At 44.7% G+C, this 26253-nt stretch overlaps 43 non-coding genes across 43 annotated transcripts; all 43 read left to right on the plus strand.

Moving 5' to 3' along the window:
- Positions 1-127: 127 nt before the first annotated feature.
- On the plus strand, positions 128-291 carry LOC125380667. The gene has a single exon (XR_007221314.1). It is a non-coding gene; the product is annotated as a U1 spliceosomal RNA (small nuclear RNA).
- Positions 292-721: 430 nt separating this feature from the next.
- LOC125380775 lies at positions 722-885 on the plus strand. Its single transcript, XR_007221426.1, has one exon. It is a non-coding gene; the product is annotated as a U1 spliceosomal RNA (small nuclear RNA).
- A 430-nt stretch (positions 886-1315) lies between these two features.
- LOC125380853 lies at positions 1316-1479 on the plus strand. Its single transcript, XR_007221504.1, has one exon. It is a non-coding gene; the product is annotated as a U1 spliceosomal RNA (small nuclear RNA).
- Positions 1480-1909: 430 nt separating this feature from the next.
- On the plus strand, positions 1910-2073 carry LOC125380454. Its single transcript, XR_007221103.1, has one exon. It is a non-coding gene; the product is annotated as a U1 spliceosomal RNA (small nuclear RNA).
- A 430-nt stretch (positions 2074-2503) lies between these two features.
- On the plus strand, positions 2504-2667 carry LOC125380465. The gene has a single exon (XR_007221114.1). It is a non-coding gene; the product is annotated as a U1 spliceosomal RNA (small nuclear RNA).
- A 430-nt stretch (positions 2668-3097) lies between these two features.
- On the plus strand, positions 3098-3261 carry LOC125380476. The gene has a single exon (XR_007221125.1). It is a non-coding gene; the product is annotated as a U1 spliceosomal RNA (small nuclear RNA).
- A 424-nt stretch (positions 3262-3685) lies between these two features.
- LOC125380487 lies at positions 3686-3849 on the plus strand. The gene has a single exon (XR_007221136.1). It is a non-coding gene; the product is annotated as a U1 spliceosomal RNA (small nuclear RNA).
- A 430-nt stretch (positions 3850-4279) lies between these two features.
- LOC125380492 lies at positions 4280-4443 on the plus strand. Its single transcript, XR_007221141.1, has one exon. It is a non-coding gene; the product is annotated as a U1 spliceosomal RNA (small nuclear RNA).
- Positions 4444-4873: 430 nt separating this feature from the next.
- On the plus strand, positions 4874-5037 carry LOC125380503. The gene has a single exon (XR_007221152.1). It is a non-coding gene; the product is annotated as a U1 spliceosomal RNA (small nuclear RNA).
- A 430-nt stretch (positions 5038-5467) lies between these two features.
- Positions 5468-5631, plus strand: LOC125380514. The gene has a single exon (XR_007221163.1). It is a non-coding gene; the product is annotated as a U1 spliceosomal RNA (small nuclear RNA).
- A 433-nt stretch (positions 5632-6064) lies between these two features.
- LOC125380554 lies at positions 6065-6228 on the plus strand. The gene has a single exon (XR_007221202.1). It is a non-coding gene; the product is annotated as a U1 spliceosomal RNA (small nuclear RNA).
- A 429-nt stretch (positions 6229-6657) lies between these two features.
- Positions 6658-6819, plus strand: LOC125380847. Its single transcript, XR_007221499.1, has one exon. It is a non-coding gene; the product is annotated as a U1 spliceosomal RNA (small nuclear RNA).
- A 437-nt stretch (positions 6820-7256) lies between these two features.
- On the plus strand, positions 7257-7420 carry LOC125380526. Its single transcript, XR_007221174.1, has one exon. It is a non-coding gene; the product is annotated as a U1 spliceosomal RNA (small nuclear RNA).
- A 430-nt stretch (positions 7421-7850) lies between these two features.
- LOC125380537 lies at positions 7851-8014 on the plus strand. Its single transcript, XR_007221185.1, has one exon. It is a non-coding gene; the product is annotated as a U1 spliceosomal RNA (small nuclear RNA).
- A 433-nt stretch (positions 8015-8447) lies between these two features.
- LOC125380548 lies at positions 8448-8611 on the plus strand. The gene has a single exon (XR_007221196.1). It is a non-coding gene; the product is annotated as a U1 spliceosomal RNA (small nuclear RNA).
- Positions 8612-9041: 430 nt separating this feature from the next.
- On the plus strand, positions 9042-9205 carry LOC125380560. Its single transcript, XR_007221208.1, has one exon. It is a non-coding gene; the product is annotated as a U1 spliceosomal RNA (small nuclear RNA).
- A 421-nt stretch (positions 9206-9626) lies between these two features.
- LOC125380571 lies at positions 9627-9790 on the plus strand. The gene has a single exon (XR_007221219.1). It is a non-coding gene; the product is annotated as a U1 spliceosomal RNA (small nuclear RNA).
- Positions 9791-10220: 430 nt separating this feature from the next.
- On the plus strand, positions 10221-10384 carry LOC125380583. The gene has a single exon (XR_007221230.1). It is a non-coding gene; the product is annotated as a U1 spliceosomal RNA (small nuclear RNA).
- Positions 10385-10817: 433 nt separating this feature from the next.
- On the plus strand, positions 10818-10981 carry LOC125380594. Its single transcript, XR_007221241.1, has one exon. It is a non-coding gene; the product is annotated as a U1 spliceosomal RNA (small nuclear RNA).
- Positions 10982-11411: 430 nt separating this feature from the next.
- LOC125380605 lies at positions 11412-11575 on the plus strand. The gene has a single exon (XR_007221252.1). It is a non-coding gene; the product is annotated as a U1 spliceosomal RNA (small nuclear RNA).
- Positions 11576-12005: 430 nt separating this feature from the next.
- Positions 12006-12169, plus strand: LOC125380616. Its single transcript, XR_007221263.1, has one exon. It is a non-coding gene; the product is annotated as a U1 spliceosomal RNA (small nuclear RNA).
- Positions 12170-12599: 430 nt separating this feature from the next.
- Positions 12600-12763, plus strand: LOC125380627. The gene has a single exon (XR_007221274.1). It is a non-coding gene; the product is annotated as a U1 spliceosomal RNA (small nuclear RNA).
- A 436-nt stretch (positions 12764-13199) lies between these two features.
- LOC125380639 lies at positions 13200-13363 on the plus strand. Its single transcript, XR_007221286.1, has one exon. It is a non-coding gene; the product is annotated as a U1 spliceosomal RNA (small nuclear RNA).
- A 430-nt stretch (positions 13364-13793) lies between these two features.
- LOC125380650 lies at positions 13794-13957 on the plus strand. The gene has a single exon (XR_007221297.1). It is a non-coding gene; the product is annotated as a U1 spliceosomal RNA (small nuclear RNA).
- Positions 13958-14387: 430 nt separating this feature from the next.
- On the plus strand, positions 14388-14551 carry LOC125380661. Its single transcript, XR_007221308.1, has one exon. It is a non-coding gene; the product is annotated as a U1 spliceosomal RNA (small nuclear RNA).
- A 436-nt stretch (positions 14552-14987) lies between these two features.
- LOC125380673 lies at positions 14988-15151 on the plus strand. The gene has a single exon (XR_007221320.1). It is a non-coding gene; the product is annotated as a U1 spliceosomal RNA (small nuclear RNA).
- A 433-nt stretch (positions 15152-15584) lies between these two features.
- On the plus strand, positions 15585-15748 carry LOC125380681. Its single transcript, XR_007221328.1, has one exon. It is a non-coding gene; the product is annotated as a U1 spliceosomal RNA (small nuclear RNA).
- A 430-nt stretch (positions 15749-16178) lies between these two features.
- LOC125380692 lies at positions 16179-16342 on the plus strand. Its single transcript, XR_007221339.1, has one exon. It is a non-coding gene; the product is annotated as a U1 spliceosomal RNA (small nuclear RNA).
- Positions 16343-16772: 430 nt separating this feature from the next.
- On the plus strand, positions 16773-16936 carry LOC125380703. Its single transcript, XR_007221350.1, has one exon. It is a non-coding gene; the product is annotated as a U1 spliceosomal RNA (small nuclear RNA).
- A 430-nt stretch (positions 16937-17366) lies between these two features.
- Positions 17367-17530, plus strand: LOC125380714. The gene has a single exon (XR_007221361.1). It is a non-coding gene; the product is annotated as a U1 spliceosomal RNA (small nuclear RNA).
- A 436-nt stretch (positions 17531-17966) lies between these two features.
- LOC125380726 lies at positions 17967-18130 on the plus strand. The gene has a single exon (XR_007221373.1). It is a non-coding gene; the product is annotated as a U1 spliceosomal RNA (small nuclear RNA).
- A 424-nt stretch (positions 18131-18554) lies between these two features.
- LOC125380737 lies at positions 18555-18718 on the plus strand. The gene has a single exon (XR_007221385.1). It is a non-coding gene; the product is annotated as a U1 spliceosomal RNA (small nuclear RNA).
- A 427-nt stretch (positions 18719-19145) lies between these two features.
- On the plus strand, positions 19146-19309 carry LOC125380748. The gene has a single exon (XR_007221399.1). It is a non-coding gene; the product is annotated as a U1 spliceosomal RNA (small nuclear RNA).
- A 433-nt stretch (positions 19310-19742) lies between these two features.
- LOC125380757 lies at positions 19743-19906 on the plus strand. The gene has a single exon (XR_007221408.1). It is a non-coding gene; the product is annotated as a U1 spliceosomal RNA (small nuclear RNA).
- Positions 19907-20336: 430 nt separating this feature from the next.
- Positions 20337-20500, plus strand: LOC125380769. The gene has a single exon (XR_007221419.1). It is a non-coding gene; the product is annotated as a U1 spliceosomal RNA (small nuclear RNA).
- Positions 20501-20924: 424 nt separating this feature from the next.
- On the plus strand, positions 20925-21088 carry LOC125380779. The gene has a single exon (XR_007221430.1). It is a non-coding gene; the product is annotated as a U1 spliceosomal RNA (small nuclear RNA).
- Positions 21089-21515: 427 nt separating this feature from the next.
- On the plus strand, positions 21516-21679 carry LOC125380789. The gene has a single exon (XR_007221440.1). It is a non-coding gene; the product is annotated as a U1 spliceosomal RNA (small nuclear RNA).
- A 430-nt stretch (positions 21680-22109) lies between these two features.
- Positions 22110-22273, plus strand: LOC125380800. Its single transcript, XR_007221451.1, has one exon. It is a non-coding gene; the product is annotated as a U1 spliceosomal RNA (small nuclear RNA).
- A 442-nt stretch (positions 22274-22715) lies between these two features.
- On the plus strand, positions 22716-22879 carry LOC125380811. The gene has a single exon (XR_007221463.1). It is a non-coding gene; the product is annotated as a U1 spliceosomal RNA (small nuclear RNA).
- Positions 22880-23312: 433 nt separating this feature from the next.
- Positions 23313-23476, plus strand: LOC125380822. Its single transcript, XR_007221474.1, has one exon. It is a non-coding gene; the product is annotated as a U1 spliceosomal RNA (small nuclear RNA).
- A 430-nt stretch (positions 23477-23906) lies between these two features.
- LOC125380833 lies at positions 23907-24070 on the plus strand. The gene has a single exon (XR_007221485.1). It is a non-coding gene; the product is annotated as a U1 spliceosomal RNA (small nuclear RNA).
- A 1023-nt stretch (positions 24071-25093) lies between these two features.
- On the plus strand, positions 25094-25257 carry LOC125380844. Its single transcript, XR_007221496.1, has one exon. It is a non-coding gene; the product is annotated as a U1 spliceosomal RNA (small nuclear RNA).
- A 439-nt stretch (positions 25258-25696) lies between these two features.
- On the plus strand, positions 25697-25860 carry LOC125380850. Its single transcript, XR_007221501.1, has one exon. It is a non-coding gene; the product is annotated as a U1 spliceosomal RNA (small nuclear RNA).
- The last annotated feature ends 393 nt before the right edge of the window (positions 25861-26253 follow it).

The raw sequence follows: 26253 nt of genomic DNA on the forward strand, positions 1-26253 counted from the left end.
GCCATGTACAGGGAAGTATAAAAATGTTTGAACTGAAATGGAATATATGTGAAGTTTTGCTTACAAGACACCTGAATGAGGTGATGTGTATGTTTGTAGTGATGGTTAGGAAGCTGCAGTTTCAGGCATACTTACCTGGCACAGGCTTAACAGTGATCCGCAAGGCTGTGGGCCCGGGGCGAGACCTTTCCATTGCACATCGGCTTGGTTGACCCCTGCGATCATCCCAAATGTGGACGACTCGGGTGCGCAATTTATAAGTGTGGGGGACTGCGTTCGCGCTCTCCCCTGGAAAAAACAATCAAAAATAGAAATGCCTTTTTTTCATTCTGTTTGTCTATCATGACATGTTCAGTTGTTGTTGTTGTTGTTGTTGTTGTTGTTGTTGTTGATGATGATGTGTTTATTTTGCTGAGTAGCTCCCAAGGAGAAAGATAGGACCCGGAAGGAAACTTGGGTGTTGACATGGAAGTTACCTCCCCTGGGTACCTGGCGCAAGGTGCATGTCTATGCAGCCTAAAATGCAAATAAAGCCATTTCCGTCTCGTTCTTCCTACCAATAATCTTTGCATAAAGCGAACGGGTGAATGTAGTGCCATGTACAGGGAAGTATAAAAATGTTTGAACTGAAATGGAATATATGTGAAGTTTTGCTTACAAGACACCTGAATGAGGTGATGTGTATGTTTGTAGTGATGGTTAGGAAGCTGCAGTTTCAGGCATACTTACCTGGCACAGGCTTAACAGTGATCCGCAAGGCTGTGGGCCCGGGGCGAGACCTTTCCATTGCACATCGGCTTGGTTGACCCCTGCGATCATCCCAAATGTGGACGACTCGGGTGCGCAATTTATAAGTGTGGGGGACTGCGTTCGCGCTCTCCCCTGGAAAAAACAATCAAAAATAGAAATGCCTTTTTTTCATTCTGTTTGTCTATCATGACATGTTCAGTTGTTGTTGTTGTTGTTGTTGTTGTTGTTGTTGTTGATGATGATGTGTTTATTTTGCTGAGTAGCTCCCAAGGAGAAAGATAGGACCCGGAAGGAAACTTGGGTGTTGACATGGAAGTTACCTCCCCTGGGTACCTGGCGCAAGGTGCATGTCTATGCAGCCTAAAATGCAAATAAAGCCATTTCCGTCTCGTTCTTCCTACCAATAATCTTTGCATAAAGCGAACGGGTGAATGTAGTGCCATGTACAGGGAAGTATAAAAATGTTTGAACTGAAATGGAATATATGTGAAGTTTTGCTTACAAGACACCTGAATGAGGTGATGTGTATGTTTGTAGTGATGGTTAGGAAGCTGCAGTTTCAGGCATACTTACCTGGCACAGGCTTAACAGTGATCCGCAAGGCTGTGGGCCCGGGGCGAGACCTTTCCATTGCACATCGGCTTGGTTGACCCCTGCGATCATCCCAAATGTGGACGACTCGGGTGCGCAATTTATAAGTGTGGGGGACTGCGTTCGCGCTCTCCCCTGGAAAAAACAATCAAAAATAGAAATGCCTTTTTTTCATTCTGTTTGTCTATCATGACATGTTCAGTTGTTGTTGTTGTTGTTGTTGTTGTTGTTGTTGTTGATGATGATGTGTTTATTTTGCTGAGTAGCTCCCAAGGAGAAAGATAGGACCCGGAAGGAAACTTGGGTGTTGACATGGAAGTTACCTCCCCTGGGTACCTGGCGCAAGGTGCATGTCTATGCAGCCTAAAATGCAAATAAAGCCATTTCCGTCTCGTTCTTCCTACCAATAATCTTTGCATAAAGCGAACGGGTGAATGTAGTGCCATGTACAGGGAAGTATAAAAATGTTTGAACTGAAATGGAATATATGTGAAGTTTTGCTTACAAGACACCTGAATGAGGTGATGTGTATGTTTGTAGTGATGGTTAGGAAGCTGCAGTTTCAGGCATACTTACCTGGCACAGGCTTAACAGTGATCCGCAAGGCTGTGGGCCCGGGGCGAGACCTTTCCATTGCACATCGGCTTGGTTGACCCCTGCGATCATCCCAAATGTGGACGACTCGGGTGCGCAATTTATAAGTGTGGGGGACTGCGTTCGCGCTCTCCCCTGGAAAAAACAATCAAAAATAGAAATGCCTTTTTTTCATTCTGTTTGTCTATCATGACATGTTCAGTTGTTGTTGTTGTTGTTGTTGTTGTTGTTGTTGTTGATGATGATGTGTTTATTTTGCTGAGTAGCTCCCAAGGAGAAAGATAGGACCCGGAAGGAAACTTGGGTGTTGACATGGAAGTTACCTCCCCTGGGTACCTGGCGCAAGGTGCATGTCTATGCAGCCTAAAATGCAAATAAAGCCATTTCCGTCTCGTTCTTCCTACCAATAATCTTTGCATAAAGCGAACGGGTGAATGTAGTGCCATGTACAGGGAAGTATAAAAATGTTTGAACTGAAATGGAATATATGTGAAGTTTTGCTTACAAGACACCTGAATGAGGTGATGTGTATGTTTGTAGTGATGGTTAGGAAGCTGCAGTTTCAGGCATACTTACCTGGCACAGGCTTAACAGTGATCCGCAAGGCTGTGGGCCCGGGGCGAGACCTTTCCATTGCACATCGGCTTGGTTGACCCCTGCGATCATCCCAAATGTGGACGACTCGGGTGCGCAATTTATAAGTGTGGGGGACTGCGTTCGCGCTCTCCCCTGGAAAAAACAATCAAAAATAGAAATGCCTTTTTTTCATTCTGTTTGTCTATCATGACATGTTCAGTTGTTGTTGTTGTTGTTGTTGTTGTTGTTGTTGTTGATGATGATGTGTTTATTTTGCTGAGTAGCTCCCAAGGAGAAAGATAGGACCCGGAAGGAAACTTGGGTGTTGACATGGAAGTTACCTCCCCTGGGTACCTGGCGCAAGGTGCATGTCTATGCAGCCTAAAATGCAAATAAAGCCATTTCCGTCTCGTTCTTCCTACCAATAATCTTTGCATAAAGCGAACGGGTGAATGTAGTGCCATGTACAGGGAAGTATAAAAATGTTTGAACTGAAATGGAATATATGTGAAGTTTTGCTTACAAGACACCTGAATGAGGTGATGTGTATGTTTGTAGTGATGGTTAGGAAGCTGCAGTTTCAGGCATACTTACCTGGCACAGGCTTAACAGTGATCCGCAAGGCTGTGGGCCCGGGGCGAGACCTTTCCATTGCACATCGGCTTGGTTGACCCCTGCGATCATCCCAAATGTGGACGACTCGGGTGCGCAATTTATAAGTGTGGGGGACTGCGTTCGCGCTCTCCCCTGGAAAAAACAATCAAAAATAGAAATGCCTTTTTTTCATTCTGTTTGTCTATCATGACATGTTCAGTTGTTGTTGTTGTTGTTGTTGTTGTTGTTGATGATGATGTGTTTATTTTGCTGAGTAGCTCCCAAGGAGAAAGATAGGACCCGGAAGGAAACTTGGGTGTTGACATGGAAGTTACCTCCCCTGGGTACCTGGCGCAAGGTGCATGTCTATGCAGCCTAAAATGCAAATAAAGCCATTTCCGTCTCGTTCTTCCTACCAATAATCTTTGCATAAAGCGAACGGGTGAATGTAGTGCCATGTACAGGGAAGTATAAAAATGTTTGAACTGAAATGGAATATATGTGAAGTTTTGCTTACAAGACACCTGAATGAGGTGATGTGTATGTTTGTAGTGATGGTTAGGAAGCTGCAGTTTCAGGCATACTTACCTGGCACAGGCTTAACAGTGATCCGCAAGGCTGTGGGCCCGGGGCGAGACCTTTCCATTGCACATCGGCTTGGTTGACCCCTGCGATCATCCCAAATGTGGACGACTCGGGTGCGCAATTTATAAGTGTGGGGGACTGCGTTCGCGCTCTCCCCTGGAAAAAACAATCAAAAATAGAAATGCCTTTTTTTCATTCTGTTTGTCTATCATGACATGTTCAGTTGTTGTTGTTGTTGTTGTTGTTGTTGTTGTTGTTGATGATGATGTGTTTATTTTGCTGAGTAGCTCCCAAGGAGAAAGATAGGACCCGGAAGGAAACTTGGGTGTTGACATGGAAGTTACCTCCCCTGGGTACCTGGCGCAAGGTGCATGTCTATGCAGCCTAAAATGCAAATAAAGCCATTTCCGTCTCGTTCTTCCTACCAATAATCTTTGCATAAAGCGAACGGGTGAATGTAGTGCCATGTACAGGGAAGTATAAAAATGTTTGAACTGAAATGGAATATATGTGAAGTTTTGCTTACAAGACACCTGAATGAGGTGATGTGTATGTTTGTAGTGATGGTTAGGAAGCTGCAGTTTCAGGCATACTTACCTGGCACAGGCTTAACAGTGATCCGCAAGGCTGTGGGCCCGGGGCGAGACCTTTCCATTGCACATCGGCTTGGTTGACCCCTGCGATCATCCCAAATGTGGACGACTCGGGTGCGCAATTTATAAGTGTGGGGGACTGCGTTCGCGCTCTCCCCTGGAAAAAACAATCAAAAATAGAAATGCCTTTTTTTCATTCTGTTTGTCTATCATGACATGTTCAGTTGTTGTTGTTGTTGTTGTTGTTGTTGTTGTTGTTGATGATGATGTGTTTATTTTGCTGAGTAGCTCCCAAGGAGAAAGATAGGACCCGGAAGGAAACTTGGGTGTTGACATGGAAGTTACCTCCCCTGGGTACCTGGCGCAAGGTGCATGTCTATGCAGCCTAAAATGCAAATAAAGCCATTTCCGTCTCGTTCTTCCTACCAATAATCTTTGCATAAAGCGAACGGGTGAATGTAGTGCCATGTACAGGGAAGTATAAAAATGTTTGAACTGAAATGGAATATATGTGAAGTTTTGCTTACAAGACACCTGAATGAGGTGATGTGTATGTTTGTAGTGATGGTTAGGAAGCTGCAGTTTCAGGCATACTTACCTGGCACAGGCTTAACAGTGATCCGCAAGGCTGTGGGCCCGGGGCGAGACCTTTCCATTGCACATCGGCTTGGTTGACCCCTGCGATCATCCCAAATGTGGACGACTCGGGTGCGCAATTTATAAGTGTGGGGGACTGCGTTCGCGCTCTCCCCTGGAAAAAACAATCAAAAATAGAAATGCCTTTTTTTCATTCTGTTTGTCTATCATGACATGTTCAGTTGTTGTTGTTGTTGTTGTTGTTGTTGTTGTTGTTGATGATGATGTGTTTATTTTGCTGAGTAGCTCCCAAGGAGAAAGATAGGACCCGGAAGGAAACTTGGGTGTTGACATGGAAGTTACCTCCCCTGGGTACCTGGCGCAAGGTGCATGTCTATGCAGCCTAAAATGCAAATAAAGCCATTTCCGTCTCGTTCTTCCTACCAATAATCTTTGCATAAAGCGAACGGGTGAATGTAGTGCCATGTACAGGGAAGTATAAAAATGTTTGAACTGAAATGGAATATATGTGAAGTTTTGCTTACAAGACACCTGAATGAGGTGATGTGTATGTTTGTAGTGATGGTTAGGAAGCTGCAGTTTCAGGCATACTTACCTGGCACAGGCTTAACAGTGATCCGCAAGGCTGTGGGCCCGGGGCGAGACCTTTCCATTGCACATCGGCTTGGTTGACCCCTGCGATCATCCCAAATGTGGACGACTCGGGTGCGCAATTTATAAGTGTGGGGGACTGCGTTCGCGCTCTCCCCTGGAAAAAACAATCAAAAATAGAAATGCCTTTTTTTCATTCTGTTTGTCTATCATGACATGTTCAGTTGTTGTTGTTGTTGTTGTTGTTGTTGTTGTTGTTGTTGATGATGATGTGTTTATTTTGCTGAGTAGCTCCCAAGGAGAAAGATAGGACCCGGAAGGAAACTTGGGTGTTGACATGGAAGTTACCTCCCCTGGGTACCTGGCGCAAGGTGCATGTCTATGCAGCCTAAAATGCAAATAAAGCCATTTCCGTCTCGTTCTTCCTACCAATAATCTTTGCATAAAGCGAACGGGTGAATGTAGTGCCATGTACAGGGAAGTATAAAAATGTTTGAACTGAAATGGAATATATGTGAAGTTTTGCTTACAAGACACCTGAATGAGGTGATGTGTATGTTTGTAGTGATGGTTAGGAAGCTGCAGTTTCAGGCATACTTACCTGGCACAGGCTTAACAGTGATCCGCAAGGCTGTGGGCCCTGGGCGAGACCTTTCCATTGCACATCGGCTTGGTTGACCCCTGCGATCATCCCAAATGTGGACGACTCGGGTGCGCAATTTATAAGTGTGGGGGACTGCGTTCGCGCTCTCCCCTGGAAAAAACAATCAAAATAGAAATGCCTTTTTTTCATTCTGTTTGTCTATCATGACATGTTCAGTTGTTGTTGTTGTTGTTGTTGTTGTTGTTGTTGTTGATGATGATGTGTTTATTTTGCTGAGTAGCTCCCAAGGAGAAAGATAGGACCCGGAAGGAACTTGGGTGTTGACATGGAAGTTACCTCCCCTGGGTACCTGGCGCAAGGTGCATGTCTATGCAGGCCTAAAATGCAAATAAAGCCATTTCCGTCTCGTTCTTCCTACCAATAATCTTTGCATAAAGCGAACGGGTGAATGTAGTGCCATGTACAGGGAAGTATAAAAATGTTTGAACTGAAATGGAATATATGTGAAGTTTTGCTTACAAGACACCTGAATGAGGTGATGTGTATGTTTGTAGTGATGGTTAGGAAGCTGCAGTTTCAGGCATACTTACCTGGCACAGGCTTAACAGTGATCCGCAAGGCTGTGGGCCGGGCGAGACCTTTCCATTGCACATCGGCTTGGTTGACCCCTGCGATCATCCCAAATGTGGACGACTCGGGTGCGCAATTTATAAGTGTGGGGGACTGCGTTCGCGCTCTCCCCTGGAAAAAACAATCAAAAATAGAAATGCCTTTTTTTCATTCTGTTTGTCTATCATGACATGTTCAGTTGTTGTTGTTGTTGTTGTTGTTGTTGTTGTTGTTGTTGTTGTTGATGATGATGTGTTTATTTTGCTGAGTAGCTCCCAAGGAGAAAGATAGGACCCGGAAGGAAACTTGGGTGTTGACATGGAAGTTACCTCCCCTGGGTACCTGGCGCAAGGTGCATGTCTATGCAGCCTAAAATGCAAATAAGCATTTCCGTCTCGTTCTTCCTACCATAATCTTTGCATAAAGCGAACGGGTGAATGTAGTGCCATGTACAGGGAAGTATAAAAATGTTTGAACTGAAATGGAATATATGTGAAGTTTTGCTTAACAAGACACCTGAATGAGGTGATGTGTATGTTTGTAGTGATGGTTAGGAAGCTGCAGTTTCAGGCATACTTACCTGGCACAGGCTTAACAGTGATCCGCAAGGCTGTGGGCCCGGGGCGAGACCTTTCCATTGCACATCGGCTTGGTTGACCCCTGCGATCATCCCAAATGTGGACGACTCGGGTGCGCAATTTATAAGTGTGGGGGACTGCGTTCGCGCTCTCCCCTGGAAAAAACAATCAAAAATAGAAATGCCTTTTTTTCATTCTGTTTGTCTATCATGACATGTTCAGTTGTTGTTGTTGTTGTTGTTGTTGTTGTTGTTGTTGATGATGATGTGTTTATTTTGCTGAGTAGCTCCCAAGGAGAAAGATAGGACCCGGAAGGAAACTTGGGTGTTGACATGGAAGTTACCTCCCCTGGGTACCTGGCGCAAGGTGCATGTCTATGCAGCCTAAAATGCAAATAAAGCCATTTCCGTCTCGTTCTTCCTACCAATAATCTTTGCATAAAGCGAACGGGTGAATGTAGTGCCATGTACAGGGAAGTATAAAAATGTTTGAACTGAAATGGAATATATGTGAAGTTTTGCTTACAAGACACCTGAATGAGGTGATGTGTATGTTTGTAGTGATGGTTAGGAAGCTGCAGTTTCAGGCATACTTACCTGGCACAGGCTTAACAGTGATCCGCAAGGCTGTGGGCCCGGGGCGAGACCTTTCCATTGCACATCGGCTTGGTTGACCCCTGCGATCATCCCAAATGTGGACGACTCGGGTGCGCAATTTATAAGTGTGGGGGACTGCGTTCGCGCTCTCCCCTGGAAAAAACAATCAAAAATAGAAATGCCTTTTTTTCATTCTGTTTGTCTATCATGACATGTTCAGTTGTTGTTGTTGTTGTTGTTGTTGTTGTTGTTGTTGTTGATGATGATGTGTTTATTTTGCTGAGTAGCTCCCAAGGAGAAAGATAGGACCCGGAAGGAAACTTGGGTGTTGACATGGAAGTTACCTCCCCTGGGTACCTGGCGCAAGGTGCATGTCTATGCTGCCTAAAATGCAAATAAAGCCATTTCCGTCTCGTTCTTCCTACCAATAATCTTTGCATAAAGCGAACGGGTGAATGTAGTGCCATGTACAGGGAAGTATAAAAATGTTTGAACTGAAATGGAATATATGTGAAGTTTTGCTTACAAGACACCTGAATGAGGTGATGTGTATGTTTGTAGTGATGGTTAGGAAGCTGCAGTTTCAGGCATACTTACCTGGCACAGGCTTAACAGTGATCCGCAAGGCTGTGGGCCCGGGGCGAGACCTTTCCATTGCACATCGGCTTGGTTGACCCCTGCGATCATCCCAAATGTGGACGACTCGGGTGCGCAATTTATAAGTGTGGGGGACTGCGTTCGCGCTCTCCCCTGGAAAAAACAATCAAAAATAGAAATGCCTTTTTTTCATTCTGTTTGTCTATCATGACATGTTCAGTTGTTGTTGTTGTTGTTGTTGTTGTTGTTGTTGTTGATGATGATGTGTTTATTTTGCTGAGTAGCTCCCAAGGAGAAAGATAGGACCCGGAAGGAAACTTGGGTGTTGACATGGAAGTTACCTCCCCTGGGTACCTGGCGCAAGGTGCATGTCTATGCAGCCTAAAATGCAAATAAAGCCATTTCCGTCTCGTTCTTCCTACCAATAATCTTTGCATAAAGCGAACGGGTGAATGTAGTGCCATGTACAGGGAAGTATAAAAATGTTTGAACTGAAATGGAATATATGTGAAGTTTTGCTTACAAGACACCTGAATGAGGTGATGTGTATGTTTGTAGTGATGGTTAGGAAGCTGCAGTTTCAGGCATACTTACCTGGCACAGGCTTAACAGTGATCCGCAAGGCTGTGGGCCCGGGGCGAGACCTTTCCATTGCACATCGGCTTGGTTGACCCCTGCGATCATCCCAAATGTGGACGACTCGGGTGCGCAATTTATAAGTGTGGGGGACTGCGTTCGCGCTCTCCCCTGGAAAAAACAATCAAAAATAGAAATGCCTTTTTTTCATTCTGTTTGTCTATCATGACATGTTCAGTTGTTGTTGTTGTTGTTGTTGTTGTTGTTGTTGTTGTGTTTATTTTGCTGAGTAGCTCCCAAGGAGAAAGATAGGACCCGGAAGGAAACTTGGGTGTTGACATGGAAGTTACCTCCCCTGGGTACCTGGCGCAAGGTGCATGTCTATGCAGCCTAAAATGCAAATAAAGCCATTTCCGTCTCGTTCTTCCTACCAATAATCTTTGCATAAAGCGAACGGGTGAATGTAGTGCCATGTACAGGGAAGTATAAAAATGTTTGAACTGAAATGGAATATATGTGAAGTTTTGCTTACAAGACACCTGAATGAGGTGATGTGTATGTTTGTAGTGATGGTTAGGAAGCTGCAGTTTCAGGCATACTTACCTGGCACAGGCTTAACAGTGATCCGCAAGGCTGTGGGCCCGGGGCGAGACCTTTCCATTGCACATCGGCTTGGTTGACCCCTGCGATCATCCCAAATGTGGACGACTCGGGTGCGCAATTTATAAGTGTGGGGGACTGCGTTCGCGCTCTCCCCTGGAAAAAACAATCAAAAATAGAAATGCCTTTTTTTCATTCTGTTTGTCTATCATGACATGTTCAGTTGTTGTTGTTGTTGTTGTTGTTGTTGTTGTTGTTGATGATGATGTGTTTATTTTGCTGAGTAGCTCCCAAGGAGAAAGATAGGACCCGGAAGGAAACTTGGGTGTTGACATGGAAGTTACCTCCCCTGGGTACCTGGCGCAAGGTGCATGTCTATGCAGCCTAAAATGCAAATAAAGCCATTTCCGTCTCGTTCTTCCTACCAATAATCTTTGCATAAAGCGAACGGGTGAATGTAGTGCCATGTACAGGGAAGTATAAAAATGTTTGAACTGAAATGGAATATATGTGAAGTTTTGCTTACAAGACACCTGAATGAGGTGATGTGTATGTTTGTAGTGATGGTTAGGAAGCTGCAGTTTCAGGCATACTTACCTGGCACAGGCTTAACAGTGATCCGCAAGGCTGTGGGCCCGGGGCGAGACCTTTCCATTGCACATCGGCTTGGTTGACCCCTGCGATCATCCCAAATGTGGACGACTCGGGTGCGCAATTTATAAGTGTGGGGGACTGCGTTCGCGCTCTCCCCTGGAAAAAACAATCAAAAATAGAAATGCCTTTTTTTCATTCTGTTTGTCTATCATGACATGTTCAGTTGTTGTTGTTGTTGTTGTTGTTGTTGTTGTTGTTGTTGATGATGATGTGTTTATTTTGCTGAGTAGCTCCCAAGGAGAAAGATAGGACCCGGAAGGAAACTTGGGTGTTGACATGGAAGTTACCTCCCCTGGGTACCTGGCGCAAGGTGCATGTCTATGCAGCCTAAAATGCAAATAAAGCCATTTCCGTCTCGTTCTTCCTACCAATAATCTTTGCATAAAGCGAACGGGTGAATGTAGTGCCATGTACAGGGAAGTATAAAAATGTTTGAACTGAAATGGAATATATGTGAAGTTTTGCTTACAAGACACCTGAATGAGGTGATGTGTATGTTTGTAGTGATGGTTAGGAAGCTGCAGTTTCAGGCATACTTACCTGGCACAGGCTTAACAGTGATCCGCAAGGCTGTGGGCCCGGGGCGAGACCTTTCCATTGCACATCGGCTTGGTTGACCCCTGCGATCATCCCAAATGTGGACGACTCGGGTGCGCAATTTATAAGTGTGGGGGACTGCGTTCGCGCTCTCCCCTGGAAAAAACAATCAAAAATAGAAATGCCTTTTTTTCATTCTGTTTGTCTATCATGACATGTTCAGTTGTTGTTGTTGTTGTTGTTGTTGTTGTTGTTGTTGATGATGATGTGTTTATTTTGCTGAGTAGCTCCCAAGGAGAAAGATAGGACCCGGAAGGAAACTTGGGTGTTGACATGGAAGTTACCTCCCCTGGGTACCTGGCGCAAGGTGCATGTCTATGCAGCCTAAAATGCAAATAAAGCCATTTCCGTCTCGTTCTTCCTACCAATAATCTTTGCATAAAGCGAACGGGTGAATGTAGTGCCATGTACAGGGAAGTATAAAAATGTTTGAACTGAAATGGAATATATGTGAAGTTTTGCTTACAAGACACCTGAATGAGGTGATGTGTATGTTTGTAGTGATGGTTAGGAAGCTGCAGTTTCAGGCATACTTACCTGGCACAGGCTTAACAGTGATCCGCAAGGCTGTGGGCCCGGGGCGAGACCTTTCCATTGCACATCGGCTTGGTTGACCCCTGCGATCATCCCAAATGTGGACGACTCGGGTGCGCAATTTATAAGTGTGGGGGACTGCGTTCGCGCTCTCCCCTGGAAAAAACAATCAAAAATAGAAATGCCTTTTTTTCATTCTGTTTGTCTATCATGACATGTTCAGTTGTTGTTGTTGTTGTTGTTGTTGTTGTTGTTGTTGATGATGATGTGTTTATTTTGCTGAGTAGCTCCCAAGGAGAAAGATAGGACCCGGAAGGAAACTTGGGTGTTGACATGGAAGTTACCTCCCCTGGGTACCTGGCGCAAGGTGCATGTCTATGCAGCCTAAAATGCAAATAAAGCCATTTCCGTCTCGTTCTTCCTACCAATAATCTTTGCATAAAGCGAACGGGTGAATGTAGTGCCATGTACAGGGAAGTATAAAAATGTTTGAACTGAAATGGAATATATGTGAAGTTTTGCTTACAAGACACCTGAATGAGGTGATGTGTATGTTTGTAGTGATGGTTAGGAAGCTGCAGTTTCAGGCATACTTACCTGGCACAGGCTTAACAGTGATCCGCAAGGCTGTGGGCCCGGGGCGAGACCTTTCCATTGCACATCGGCTTGGTTGACCCCTGCGATCATCCCAAATGTGGACGACTCGGGTGCGCAATTTATAAGTGTGGGGGACTGCGTTCGCGCTCTCCCCTGGAAAAAACAATCAAAAATAGAAATGCCTTTTTTTCATTCTGTTTGTCTATCATGACATGTTCAGTTGTTGTTGTTGTTGTTGTTGTTGTTGTTGTTGTTGATGATGATGTGTTTATTTTGCTGAGTAGCTCCCAAGGAGAAAGATAGGACCCGGAAGGAAACTTGGGTGTTGACATGGAAGTTACCTCCCCTGGGTACCTGGCGCAAGGTGCATGTCTATGCAGCCTAAAATGCAAATAAAGCCATTTCCGTCTCGTTCTTCCTACCAATAATCTTTGCATAAAGCGAACGGGTGAATGTAGTGCCATGTACAGGGAAGTATAAAAATGTTTGAACTGAAATGGAATATATGTGAAGTTTTGCTTACAAGACACCTGAATGAGGTGATGTGTATGTTTGTAGTGATGGTTAGGAAGCTGCAGTTTCAGGCATACTTACCTGGCACAGGCTTAACAGTGATCCGCAAGGCTGTGGGCCCGGGGCGAGACCTTTCCATTGCACATCGGCTTGGTTGACCCCTGCGATCATCCCAAATGTGGACGACTCGGGTGCGCAATTTATAAGTGTGGGGGACTGCGTTCGCGCTCTCCCCTGGAAAAAACAATCAAAAATAGAAATGCCTTTTTTTCATTCTGTTTGTCTATCATGACATGTTCAGTTGTTGTTGTTGTTGTTGTTGTTGTTGTTGTTGTTGTTGTTGATGATGATGTGTTTATTTTGCTGAGTAGCTCCCAAGGAGAAAGATAGGACCCGGAAGGAAACTTGGGTGTTGACATGGAAGTTACCTCCCCTGGGTACCTGGCGCAAGGTGCATGTCTATGCAGCCTAAAATGCAAATAAAGCCATTTCCGTCTCGTTCTTCCTACCAATAATCTTTGCATAAAGCGAACGGGTGAATGTAGTGCCATGTACAGGGAAGTATAAAAATGTTTGAACTGAAATGGAATATATGTGAAGTTTTGCTTACAAGACACCTGAATGAGGTGATGTGTATGTTTGTAGTGATGGTTAGGAAGCTGCAGTTTCAGGCATACTTACCTGGCACAGGCTTAACAGTGATCCGCAAGGCTGTGGGCCCGGGGCGAGACCTTTCCATTGCACATCGGCTTGGTTGACCCCTGCGATCATCCCAAATGTGGACGACTCGGGTGCGCAATTTATAAGTGTGGGGGACTGCGTTCGCGCTCTCCCCTGGAAAAAACAATCAAAAATAGAAATGCCTTTTTTTCATTCTGTTTGTCTATCATGACATGTTCAGTTGTTGTTGTTGTTGTTGTTGTTGTTGTTGTTGTTGATGATGATGTGTTTATTTTGCTGAGTAGCTCCCAAGGAGAAAGATAGGACCCGGAAGGAAACTTGGGTGTTGACATGGAAGTTACCTCCCCTGGGTACCTGGCGCAAGGTGCATGTCTATGCAGCCTAAAATGCAAATAAAGCCATTTCCGTCTCGTTCTTCCTACCAATAATCTTTGCATAAAGCGAACGGGTGAATGTAGTGCCATGTACAGGGAAGTATAAAAATGTTTGAACTGAAATGGAATATATGTGAAGTTTTGCTTACAAGACACCTGAATGAGGTGATGTGTATGTTTGTAGTGATGGTTAGGAAGCTGCAGTTTCAGGCATACTTACCTGGCACAGGCTTAACAGTGATCCGCAAGGCTGTGGGCCCGGGGCGAGACCTTTCCATTGCACATCGGCTTGGTTGACCCCTGCGATCATCCCAAATGTGGACGACTCGGGTGCGCAATTTATAAGTGTGGGGGACTGCGTTCGCGCTCTCCCCTGGAAAAAACAATCAAAAATAGAAATGCCTTTTTTTCATTCTGTTTGTCTATCATGACATGTTCAGTTGTTGTTGTTGTTGTTGTTGTTGTTGTTGTTGTTGATGATGATGTGTTTATTTTGCTGAGTAGCTCCCAAGGAGAAAGATAGGACCCGGAAGGAAACTTGGGTGTTGACATGGAAGTTACCTCCCCTGGGTACCTGGCGCAAGGTGCATGTCTATGCAGCCTAAAATGCAAATAAAGCCATTTCCGTCTCGTTCTTCCTACCAATAATCTTTGCATAAAGCGAACGGGTGAATGTAGTGCCATGTACAGGGAAGTATAAAAATGTTTGAACTGAAATGGAATATATGTGAAGTTTTGCTTACAAGACACCTGAATGAGGTGATGTGTATGTTTGTAGTGATGGTTAGGAAGCTGCAGTTTCAGGCATACTTACCTGGCACAGGCTTAACAGTGATCCGCAAGGCTGTGGGCCCGGGGCGAGACCTTTCCATTGCACATCGGCTTGGTTGACCCCTGCGATCATCCCAAATGTGGACGACTCGGGTGCGCAATTTATAAGTGTGGGGGACTGCGTTCGCGCTCTCCCCTGGAAAAAACAATCAAAAATAGAAATGCCTTTTTTTCATTCTGTTTGTCTATCATGACATGTTCAGTTGTTGTTGTTGTTGTTGTTGTTGTTGTTGTTGTTGTTGTTGATGATGATGTGTTTATTTTGCTGAGTAGCTCCCAAGGAGAAAGATAGGACCCGGAAGGAAACTTGGGTGTTGACATGGAAGTTACCTCCCCTGGGTACCTGGCGCAAGGTGCATGTCTATGCAGCCTAAAATGCAAATAAAGCCATTTCCGTCTCGTTCTTCCTACCAATAATCTTTGCATAAAGCGAACGGGTGAATGTAGTGCCATGTACAGGGAAGTATAAAAATGTTTGAACTGAAATGGAATATATGTGAAGTTTTGCTTACAAGACACCTGAATGAGGTGATGTGTATGTTTGTAGTGATGGTTAGGAAGCTGCAGTTTCAGGCATACTTACCTGGCACAGGCTTAACAGTGATCCGCAAGGCTGTGGGCCCGGGGCGAGACCTTTCCATTGCACATCGGCTTGGTTGACCCCTGCGATCATCCCAAATGTGGACGACTCGGGTGCGCAATTTATAAGTGTGGGGGACTGCGTTCGCGCTCTCCCCTGGAAAAAACAATCAAAAATAGAAATGCCTTTTTTTCATTCTGTTTGTCTATCATGACATGTTCAGTTGTTGTTGTTGTTGTTGTTGTTGTTGTTGTTGTTGTTGATGATGATGTGTTTATTTTGCTGAGTAGCTCCCAAGGAGAAAGATAGGACCCGGAAGGAAACTTGGGTGTTGACATGGAAGTTACCTCCCCTGGGTACCTGGCGCAAGGTGCATGTCTATGCAGCCTAAAATGCAAATAAAGCCATTTCCGTCTCGTTCTTCCTACCAATAATCTTTGCATAAAGCGAACGGGTGAATGTAGTGCCATGTACAGGGAAGTATAAAAATGTTTGAACTGAAATGGAATATATGTGAAGTTTTGCTTACAAGACACCTGAATGAGGTGATGTGTATGTTTGTAGTGATGGTTAGGAAGCTGCAGTTTCAGGCATACTTACCTGGCACAGGCTTAACAGTGATCCGCAAGGCTGTGGGCCCGGGGCGAGACCTTTCCATTGCACATCGGCTTGGTTGACCCCTGCGATCATCCCAAATGTGGACGACTCGGGTGCGCAATTTATAAGTGTGGGGGACTGCGTTCGCGCTCTCCCCTGGAAAAAACAATCAAAAATAGAAATGCCTTTTTTTCATTCTGTTTGTCTATCATGACATGTTCAGTTGTTGTTGTTGTTGTTGTTGTTGTTGTTGTTGTTGATGATGATGTGTTTATTTTGCTGAGTAGCTCCCAAGGAGAAAGATAGGACCCGGAAGGAAACTTGGGTGTTGACATGGAAGTTACCTCCCCTGGGTACCTGGCGCAAGGTGCATGTCTATGCAGCCTAAAATGCAAATAAAGCCATTTCCGTCTCGTTCTTCCTACCAATAATCTTTGCATAAAGCGAACGGGTGAATGTAGTGCCATGTACAGGGAAGTATAAAAATGTTTGAACTGAAATGGAATATATGTGAAGTTTTGCTTACAAGACACCTGAATGAGGTGATGTGTATGTTTGTAGTGATGGTTAGGAAGCTGCAGTTTCAGGCATACTTACCTGGCACAGGCTTAACAGTGATCCGCAAGGCTGTGGGCCCGGGGCGAGACCTTTCCATTGCACATCGGCTTGGTTGACCCCTGCGATCATCCCAAATGTGGACGACTCGGGTGCGCAATTTATAAGTGTGGGGGACTGCGTTCGCGCTCTCCCCTGGAAAAAACAATCAAAAATAGAAATGCCTTTTTTTCATTCTGTTTGTCTATCATGACATGTTCAGTTGTTGTTGTTGTTGTTGTTGTTGTTGTTGTTGTTGATGATGATGTGTTTATTTTGCTGAGTAGCTCCCAAGGAGAAAGATAGGACCCGGAAGGAAACTTGGGTGTTGACATGGAAGTTACCTCCCCTGGGTACCTGGCGCAAGGTGCATGTCTATGCAGCCTAAAATGCAAATAAAGCCATTTCCGTCTCGTTCTTCCTACCAATAATCTTTGCATAAAGCGAACGGGTGAATGTAGTGCCATGTACAGGGAAGTATAAAAATGTTTGAACTGAAATGGAATATATGTGAAGTTTTGCTTACAAGACACCTGAATGAGGTGATGTGTATGTTTGTAGTGATGGTTAGGAAGCTGCAGTTTCAGGCATACTTACCTGGCACAGGCTTAACAGTGATCCGCAAGGCTGTGGGCCCGGGGCGAGACCTTTCCATTGCACATCGGCTTGGTTGACCCCTGCGATCATCCCAAATGTGGACGACTCGGGTGCGCAATTTATAAGTGTGGGGGACTGCGTTCGCGCTCTCCCCTGGAAAAAACAATCAAAAATAGAAATGCCTTTTTTTCATTCTGTTTGTCTATCATGACATGTTCAGTTGTTGTTGTTGTTGTTGTTGTTGTTGTTGTTGTTGATGATGATGTGTTTATTTTGCTGAGTAGCTCCCAAGGAGAAAGATAGGACCCGGAAGGAAACTTGGGTGTTGACATGGAAGTTACCTCCCCTGGGTACCTGGCGCAAGGTGCATGTCTATGCAGCCTAAAATGCAAATAAAGCCATTTCCGTCTCGTTCTTCCTACCAATAATCTTTGCATAAAGCGAACGGGTGAATGTAGTGCCATGTACAGGGAAGTATAAAAATGTTTGAACTGAAATGGAATATATGTGAAGTTTTGCTTACAAGACACCTGAATGAGGTGATGTGTATGTTTGTAGTGATGGTTAGGAAGCTGCAGTTTCAGGCATACTTACCTGGCACAGGCTTAACAGTGATCCGCAAGGCTGTGGGCCCGGGGCGAGACCTTTCCATTGCACATCGGCTTGGTTGACCCCTGCGATCATCCCAAATGTGGACGACTCGGGTGCGCAATTTATAAGTGTGGGGGACTGCGTTCGCGCTCTCCCCTGGAAAAAACAATCAAAAATAGAAATGCCTTTTTTTCATTCTGTTTGTCTATCATGACATGTTCAGTTGTTGTTGTTGTTGTTGTTGTTGTTGTTGTTGTTGTTGTTGATGATGATGTGTTTATTTTGCTGAGTAGCTCCCAAGGAGAAAGATAGGACCCGGAAGGAAACTTGGGTGTTGACATGGAAGTTACCTCCCCTGGGTACCCGGCGCAAGGTGCATGTCTATGCAGCCTAAAATGCAAATAAAGCCATTTCCGTCTCGTTCTTCCTACCAATAATCTTTGCATAAAGCGAACGGGTGAATGTAGTGCCATGTACAGGGAAGTATAAAAATGTTTGAACTGAAATGGAATATATGTGAAGTTTTGCTTACAAGACACCTGAATGAGGTGATGTGTATGTTTGTAGTGATGGTTAGGAAGCTGCAGTTTCAGGCATACTTACCTGGCACAGGCTTAACAGTGATCCGCAAGGCTGTGGGCCCGGGGCGAGACCTTTCCATTGCACATCGGCTTGGTTGACCCCTGCGATCATCCCAAATGTGGACGACTCGGGTGCGCAATTTATAAGTGTGGGGGACTGCGTTCGCGCTCTCCCCTGGAAAAAACAATCAAAAATAGAAATGCCTTTTTTTCATTCTGTTTGTCTATCATGACATGTTCAGTTGTTGTTGTTGTTGTTGTTGTTGTTGTTGTTGTTGTTGTGTTTATTTTGCTGAGTAGCTCCCAAGGAGAAAGATAGGACCCGGAAGGAAACTTGGGTGTTGACATGGAAGTTACCTCCCCTGGGTACCTGGCGCAAGGTGCATGTCTATGCAGCCTAAAATGCAAATAAAGCCATTTCCGTCTCGTTCTTCCTACCAATAATCTTTGCATAAAGCGAACGGGTGAATGTAGTGCCATGTACAGGGAAGTATAAAAATGTTTGAACTGAAATGGAATATATGTGAAGTTTTGCTTACAAGACACCTGAATGAGGTGATGTGTATGTTTGTAGTGATGGTTAGGAAGCTGCAGTTTCAGGCATACTTACCTGGCACAGGCTTAACAGTGATCCGCAAGGCTGTGGGCCCGGGGCGAGACCTTTCCATTGCACATCGGCTTGGTTGACCCCTGCGATCATCCCAAATGTGGACGACTCGGGTGCGCAATTTATAAGTGTGGGGGACTGCGTTCGCGCTCTCCCCTGGAAAAAACAATCAAAAATAGAAATGCCTTTTTTTCATTCTGTTTGTCTATCATGACATGTTCAGTTGTTGTTGTTGTTGTTGTTGTTGTTGTTGTTGATGATGATGTGTTTATTTTGCTGAGTAGCTCCCAAGGAGAAAGATAGGACCCGGAAGGAAACTTGGGTGTTGACATGGAAGTTACCTCCCCTGGGTACCTGGCGCAAGGTGCATGTCTATGCAGCCTAAAATGCAAATAAAGCCATTTCCGTCTCGTTCTTCCTACCAATAATCTTTGCATAAAGCGAACGGGTGAATGTAGTGCCATGTACAGGGAAGTATAAAAATGTTTGAACTGAAATGGAATATATGTGAAGTTTTGCTTACAAGACACCTGAATGAGGTGATGTGTATGTTTGTAGTGATGGTTAGGAAGCTGCAGTTTCAGGCATACTTACCTGGCACAGGCTTAACAGTGATCCGCAAGGCTGTGGGCCCGGGGCGAGACCTTTCCATTGCACATCGGCTTGGTTGACCCCTGCGATCATCCCAAATGTGGACGACTCGGGTGCGCAATTTATAAGTGTGGGGGACTGCGTTCGCGCTCTCCCCTGGAAAAAACAATCAAAAATAGAAATGCCTTTTTTTCATTCTGTTTGTCTATCATGACATGTTCAGTTGTTGTTGTTGTTGTTGTTGTTGTTGTTGTTGTTGTTGATGATGATGTGTTTATTTTGCTGAGTAGCTCCCAAGGAGAAAGATAGGACCCGGAAGGAAACTTGGGTGTTGACATGGAAGTTACCTCCCCTGGGTACCTGGCGCAAGGTGCATGTCTATGCAGCCTAAAATGCAAATAAAGCCATTTCCGTCTCGTTCTTCCTACCAATAATCTTTGCATAAAGCGAACGGGTGAATGTAGTGCCATGTACAGGGAAGTATAAAAATGTTTGAACTGAAATGGAATATATGTGAAGTTTTGCTTACAAGACACCTGAATGAGGTGATGTGTATGTTTGTAGTGATGGTTAGGAAGCTGCAGTTTCAGGCATACTTACCTGGCACAGGCTTAACAGTGATCCGCAAGGCTGTGGGCCCGGGGCGAGACCTTTCCATTGCACATCGGCTTGGTTGACCCCTGCGATCATCCCAAATGTGGACGACTCGGGTGCGCAATTTATAAGTGTGGGGGACTGCGTTCGCGCTCTCCCCTGGAAAAAACAATCAAAAATAGAAATGCCTTTTTTTCATTCTGTTTGTCTATCATGACATGTTCAGTTGTTGTTGTTGTTGTTGTTGTTGTTGTTGTTGTTGATGATGATGTGTTTATTTTGCTGAGTAGCTCCCAAGGAGAAAGATAGGACCCGGAAGGAAACTTGGGTGTTGACATGGAAGTTACCTCCCCTGGGTACCTGGCGCAAGGTGCATGTCTATGCAGCCTAAAATGCAAATAAAGCCATTTCCGTCTCGTTCTTCCTACCAATAATCTTTGCATAAAGCGAACGGGTGAATGTAGTGCCATGTACAGGGAAGTATAAAAATGTTTGAACTGAAATGGAATATATGTGAAGTTTTGCTTACAAGACACCTGAATGAGGTGATGTGTATGTTTGTAGTGATGGTTAGGAAGCTGCAGTTTCAGGCATACTTACCTGGCACAGGCTTAACAGTGATCCGCAAGGCTGTGGGCCCGGGGCGAGACCTTTCCATTGCACATCGGCTTGGTTGACCCCTGCGATCATCCCAAATGTGGACGACTCGGGTGCGCAATTTATAAGTGTGGGGGACTGCGTTCGCGCTCTCCCCTGGAAAAAACAATCAAAAATAGAAATGCCTTTTTTTCATTCTGTTTGTCTATCATGACATGTTCAGTTGTTGTTGTTGTTGTTGTTGTTGTTGTTGTTGTTGTTGTGTTTATTTTGCTGAGTAGCTCCCAAGGAGAAAGATAGGACCCGGAAGGAAACTTGGGTGTTGACATGGAAGTTACCTCCCCTGGGTACCTGGCGCAAGGTGCATGTCTATGCAGCCTAAAATGCAAATAAAGCCATTTCCGTCTCGTTCTTCCTACCAATAATCTTTGCATAAAGCGAACGGGTGAATGTAGTGCCATGTACAGGGAAGTATAAAAATGTTTGAACTGAAATGGAATATATGTGAAGTTTTGCTTACAAGACACCTGAATGAGGTGATGTGTATGTTTGTAGTGATGGTTAGGAAGCTGCAGTTTCAGGCATACTTACCTGGCACAGGCTTAACAGTGATCCGCAAGGCTGTGGGCCCGGGGCGAGACCTTTCCATTGCACATCGGCTTGGTTGACCCCTGCGATCATCCCAAATGTGGACGACTCGGGTGCGCAATTTATAAGTGTGGGGGACTGCGTTCGCGCTCTCCCCTGGAAAAAACAATCAAAAATAGAAATGCCTTTTTTTCATTCTGTTTGTCTATCATGACATGTTCAGTTGTTGTTGTTGTTGTTGTTGTTGTTGTTGTTGATGATGATGTGTTTATTTTGCTGAGTAGCTCCCAAGGAGAAAGATAGGACCCGGAAGGAAACTTGGGTGTTGACATGGAAGTTACCTCCCCTGGGTACCTGGCGCAAGGTGCATGTCTATGCAGCCTAAAATGCAAATAAAGCCATTTCCGTCTCGTTCTTCCTACCAATAATCTTTGCATAAAGCGAACGGGTGAATGTAGTGCCATGTACAGGGAAGTATAAAAATGTTTGAACTGAAATGGAATATATGTGAAGTTTTGCTTACAAGACACCTGAATGAGGTGATGTGTATGTTTGTAGTGATGGTTAGGAAGCTGCAGTTTCAGGCATACTTACCTGGCACAGGCTTAACAGTGATCCGCAAGGCTGTGGGCCCGGGGCGAGACCTTTCCATTGCACATCGGCTTGGTTGACCCCTGCGATCATCCCAAATGTGGACGACTCGGGTGCGCAATTTATAAGTGTGGGGGACTGCGTTCGCGCTCTCCCCTGGAAAAAACAATCAAAAATAGAAATGCCTTTTTTTCATTCTGTTTGTCTATCATGACATGTTCAGTTGTTGTTGTTGTTGTTGTTGTTGTTGTTGTTGTTGATGATGATGTGTTTATTTTGCTGAGTAGCTCCCAAGGAGAAAGATAGGACCCGGAAGGAAACTTGGGTGTTGACATGGAAGTTACCTCCCCTGGGTACCTGGCGCAAGGTGCATGTCTATGCAGCCTAAAATGCAAATAAAGCCATTTCCGTCTCGTTCTTCCTACCAATAATCTTTGCATAAAGCGAACGGGTGAATGTAGTGCCATGTACAGGGAAGTATAAAAATGTTTGAACTGAAATGGAATATATGTGAAGTTTTGCTTACAAGACACCTGAATGAGGTGATGTGTATGTTTGTAGTGATGGTTAGGAAGCTGCAGTTTCAGGCATACTTACCTGGCACAGGCTTAACAGTGATCCGCAAGGCTGTGGGCCCGGGGCGAGACCTTTCCATTGCACATCGGCTTGGTTGACCCCTGCGATCATCCCAAATGTGGACGACTCGGGTGCGCAATTTATAAGTGTGGGGGACTGCGTTCGCGCTCTCCCCTGGAAAAAACAATCAAAAATAGAAATGCCTTTTTTTCATTCTGTTTGTCTATCATGACATGTTCAGTTGTTGTTGTTGTTGTTGTTGTTGTTGTTGTTGTTGTTGTTGTTGTTGATGATGATGTGTTTATTTTGCTGAGTAGCTCCCAAGGAGAAAGATAGGACCCGGAAGGAAACTTGGGTGTTGACATGGAAGTTACCTCCCCTGGGTACCTGGCGCAAGGTGCATGTCTATGCAGCCTAAAATGCAAATAAAGCCATTTCCGTCTCGTTCTTCCTACCAATAATCTTTGCATAAAGCGAACGGGTGAATGTAGTGCCATGTACAGGGAAGTATAAAAATGTTTGAACTGAAATGGAATATATGTGAAGTTTTGCTTACAAGACACCTGAATGAGGTGATGTGTATGTTTGTAGTGATGGTTAGGAAGCTGCAGTTTCAGGCATACTTACCTGGCACAGGCTTAACAGTGATCCGCAAGGCTGTGGGCCCGGGGCGAGACCTTTCCATTGCACATCGGCTTGGTTGACCCCTGCGATCATCCCAAATGTGGACGACTCGGGTGCGCAATTTATAAGTGTGGGGGACTGCGTTCGCGCTCTCCCCTGGAAAAAACAATCAAAAATAGAAATGCCTTTTTTTCATTCTGTTTGTCTATCATGACATGTTCAGTTGTTGTTGTTGTTGTTGTTGTTGTTGTTGTTGTTGTTGATGATGATGTGTTTATTTTGCTGAGTAGCTCCCAAGGAGAAAGATAGGACCCGGAAGGAAACTTGGGTGTTGACATGGAAGTTACCTCCCCTGGGTACCTGGCGCAAGGTGCATGTCTATGCAGCCTAAAATGCAAATAAAGCCATTTCCGTCTCGTTCTTCCTACCAATAATCTTTGCATAAAGCGAACGGGTGAATGTAGTGCCATGTACAGGGAAGTATAAAAATGTTTGAACTGAAATGGAATATATGTGAAGTTTTGCTTACAAGACACCTGAATGAGGTGATGTGTATGTTTGTAGTGATGGTTAGGAAGCTGCAGTTTCAGGCATACTTACCTGGCACAGGCTTAACAGTGATCCGCAAGGCTGTGGGCCCGGGGCGAGACCTTTCCATTGCACATCGGCTTGGTTGACCCCTGCGATCATCCCAAATGTGGACGACTCGGGTGCGCAATTTATAAGTGTGGGGGACTGCGTTCGCGCTCTCCCCTGGAAAAAACAATCAAAAATAGAAATGCCTTTTTTTCATTCTGTTTGTCTATCATGACATGTTCAGTTGTTGTTGTTGTTGTTGTTGTTGTTGTTGTTGTTGATGATGATGTGTTTATTTTGCTGAGTAGCTCCCAAGGAGAAAGATAGGACCCGGAAGGAAACTTGGGTGTTGACATGGAAGTTACCTCCCCTGGGTACCTGGCGCAAGGTGCATGTCTATGCAGCCTAAAATGCAAATAAAGCCATTTCCGTCTCGTTCTTCCTACCAATAATCTTTGCATAAAGCGAACGGGTGAATGTAGTGCCATGTACAGGGAAGTATAAAAATGTTTGAACTGAAATGGAATATATGTGAAGTTTTGCTTACAAGACACCTGAATGAGGTGATGTGTATGTTTGTAGTGATGGTTAGGAAGCTGCAGTTTCAGGCATACTTACCTGGCACAGGCTTAACAGTGATCCGCAAGGCTGTGGGCCCGGGGCGAGACCTTTCCATTGCACATCGGCTTGGTTGACCCCTGCGATCATCCCAAATGTGGACGACTCGGGTGCGCAATTTATAAGTGTGGGGGACTGCGTTCGCGCTCTCCCCTGGAAAAAACAATCAAAAATAGAAATGCCTTTTTTTCATTCTGTTTGTCTATCATGACATGTTCAGTTGTTGTTGTTGTTGTTGTTGTTGTTGTTGTTGTTGTTGTTGATGATGATGTGTTTATTTTGCTGAGTAGCTCCCAAGGAGAAAGATAGGACCCGGAAGGAAACTTGGGTGTTGACATGGAAGTTACCTCCCCTGGGTACCTGGCGCAAGGTGCATGTCTATGCAGCCTAAAATGCAAATAAAGCCATTTCCGTCTCGTTCTTCCTACCAATAATCTTTGCATAAAGCGAACGGGTGAATGTAGTGCCATGTACAGGGAAGTATAAAAATGTTTGAACTGAAATGGAATATATGTGAAGTTTTGCTTACAAGACACCTGAATGAGGTGATGTGTATGTTTGTAGTGATGGTTAGGAAGCTGCAGTTTCAGGCCATCCCTCCAAAAAAATCGATAGAATAATCACCAAACTCCAAACAGGACACACCAAACTAAATAACCACCTTCTAAAACTAAAAAAACACGCAAACGGGAAGTGCCCACACTGCACTCACCCAGAAACAATAGACCACGTACTACTACATTGCACCCACTACCTCACACAACGTACAACATTACAAACCAACCTAAATCCAAATAACGCTCTTACCTTAGAAGCAATCCTTAACCCCCAAAATAAAATAGAAAACTTCAAAGCCCTAGGCATTTACCTAACCAAAACAGAACTAATTAACCGTATTTAAAACTTCACTAAACCACCAACACTAAACATCCAAAAAACATCAACTCACCCCCACACACTCCCTTAGTCCCAACCACTCCCCCAAGGCATGTATTCCAAATCTCAAAATTTCAAAACTTTATATAAGCAACCACTAAACCCCCCTCCTTGGTTGCACTCCTCTTGCTACCACTTTTATACCACTAAATGGCCCGGCCGGGCCCGTGTGCGAAATACGCTCCAGTCGGAAAGCGCACGTAAAATCTCCTAATATAAGTAAGTAAGAAAGAAGTTTCAGGCATACTTACCTGGCACAGGCTTAACAGTGATCCGCAAGGCTGTGGGCCCGGGGCGAGACCTTTCCATTGCACATCGGCTTGGTTGACCCCTGCGATCATCCCAAATGTGGACGACTCGGGTGCGCAATTTATAAGTGTGGGGGACTGCGTTCGCGCTCTCCCCTGGAAAAAACAATCAAAAATAGAAATGCCTTTTTTTCATTCTGTTTGTCTATCATGACATGTTCAGTTGTTGTTGTTGTTGTTGTTGTTGTTGTTGTTGTTGTTGTTGTTGATGATGATGTGTTTATTTTGCTGAGTAGCTCCCAAGGAGAAAGATAGGACCCGGAAGGAAACTTGGGTGTTGACATGGAAGTTACCTCCCCTGGGTACCTGGCGCAAGGTGCATGTCTATGCAGCCTAAAATGCAAATAAAGCCATTTCCGTCTCGTTCTTCCTACCAATAATCTTTGCATAAAGCGAACGGGTGAATGTAGTGCCATGTACAGGGAAGTATAAAAATGTTTGAACTGAAATGGAATATATGTGAAGTTTTGCTTACAAGACACCTGAATGAGGTGATGTGTATGTTTGTAGTGATGGTTAGGAAGCTGCAGTTTCAGGCATACTTACCTGGCACAGGCTTAACAGTGATCCGCAAGGCTGTGGGCCCGGGGCGAGACCTTTCCATTGCACATCGGCTTGGTTGACCCCTGCGATCATCCCAAATGTGGACGACTCGGGTGCGCAATTTATAAGTGTGGGGGACTGCGTTCGCGCTCTCCCCTGGAAAAAACAATCAAAAATAGAAATGCCTTTTTTTCATTCTGTTTGTCTATCATGACATGTTCAGTTGTTGTTGTTGTTGTTGTTGTTGTTGTTGTTGTTGTTGTTGTGTTTATTTTGCTGAGTAGCTCCCAAGGAGAAAGATAGGACCCGGAAGGAAACTTGGGTGTTGACATGGAAGTTACCTCCCCTGGGTACCTGGCGCAAGGTGCATGTCTATGCAGCCTAAAATGCAAATAAAGCCATTTCCGTCTCGTTCTTCCTACCAATAATCTTTGCATAAAGCGAACGGGTGAATGTAGTGCCATGTACAGGGAAGTATAAAAATGTTTGAACTGAAATGGAATATATGTGAAGTTTTGCTTACAAGACACCTGAATGAGGTGATGTGTATGT

This window comes from Haliotis rufescens, unplaced genomic scaffold (assembly GCF_023055435.1).
Source record: "Haliotis rufescens isolate VD_foot unplaced genomic scaffold, xgHalRufe1.0.p SCAF_156, whole genome shotgun sequence".
Classification (NCBI taxonomy): domain Eukaryota; kingdom Metazoa; phylum Mollusca; class Gastropoda; order Lepetellida; family Haliotidae; genus Haliotis; species Haliotis rufescens.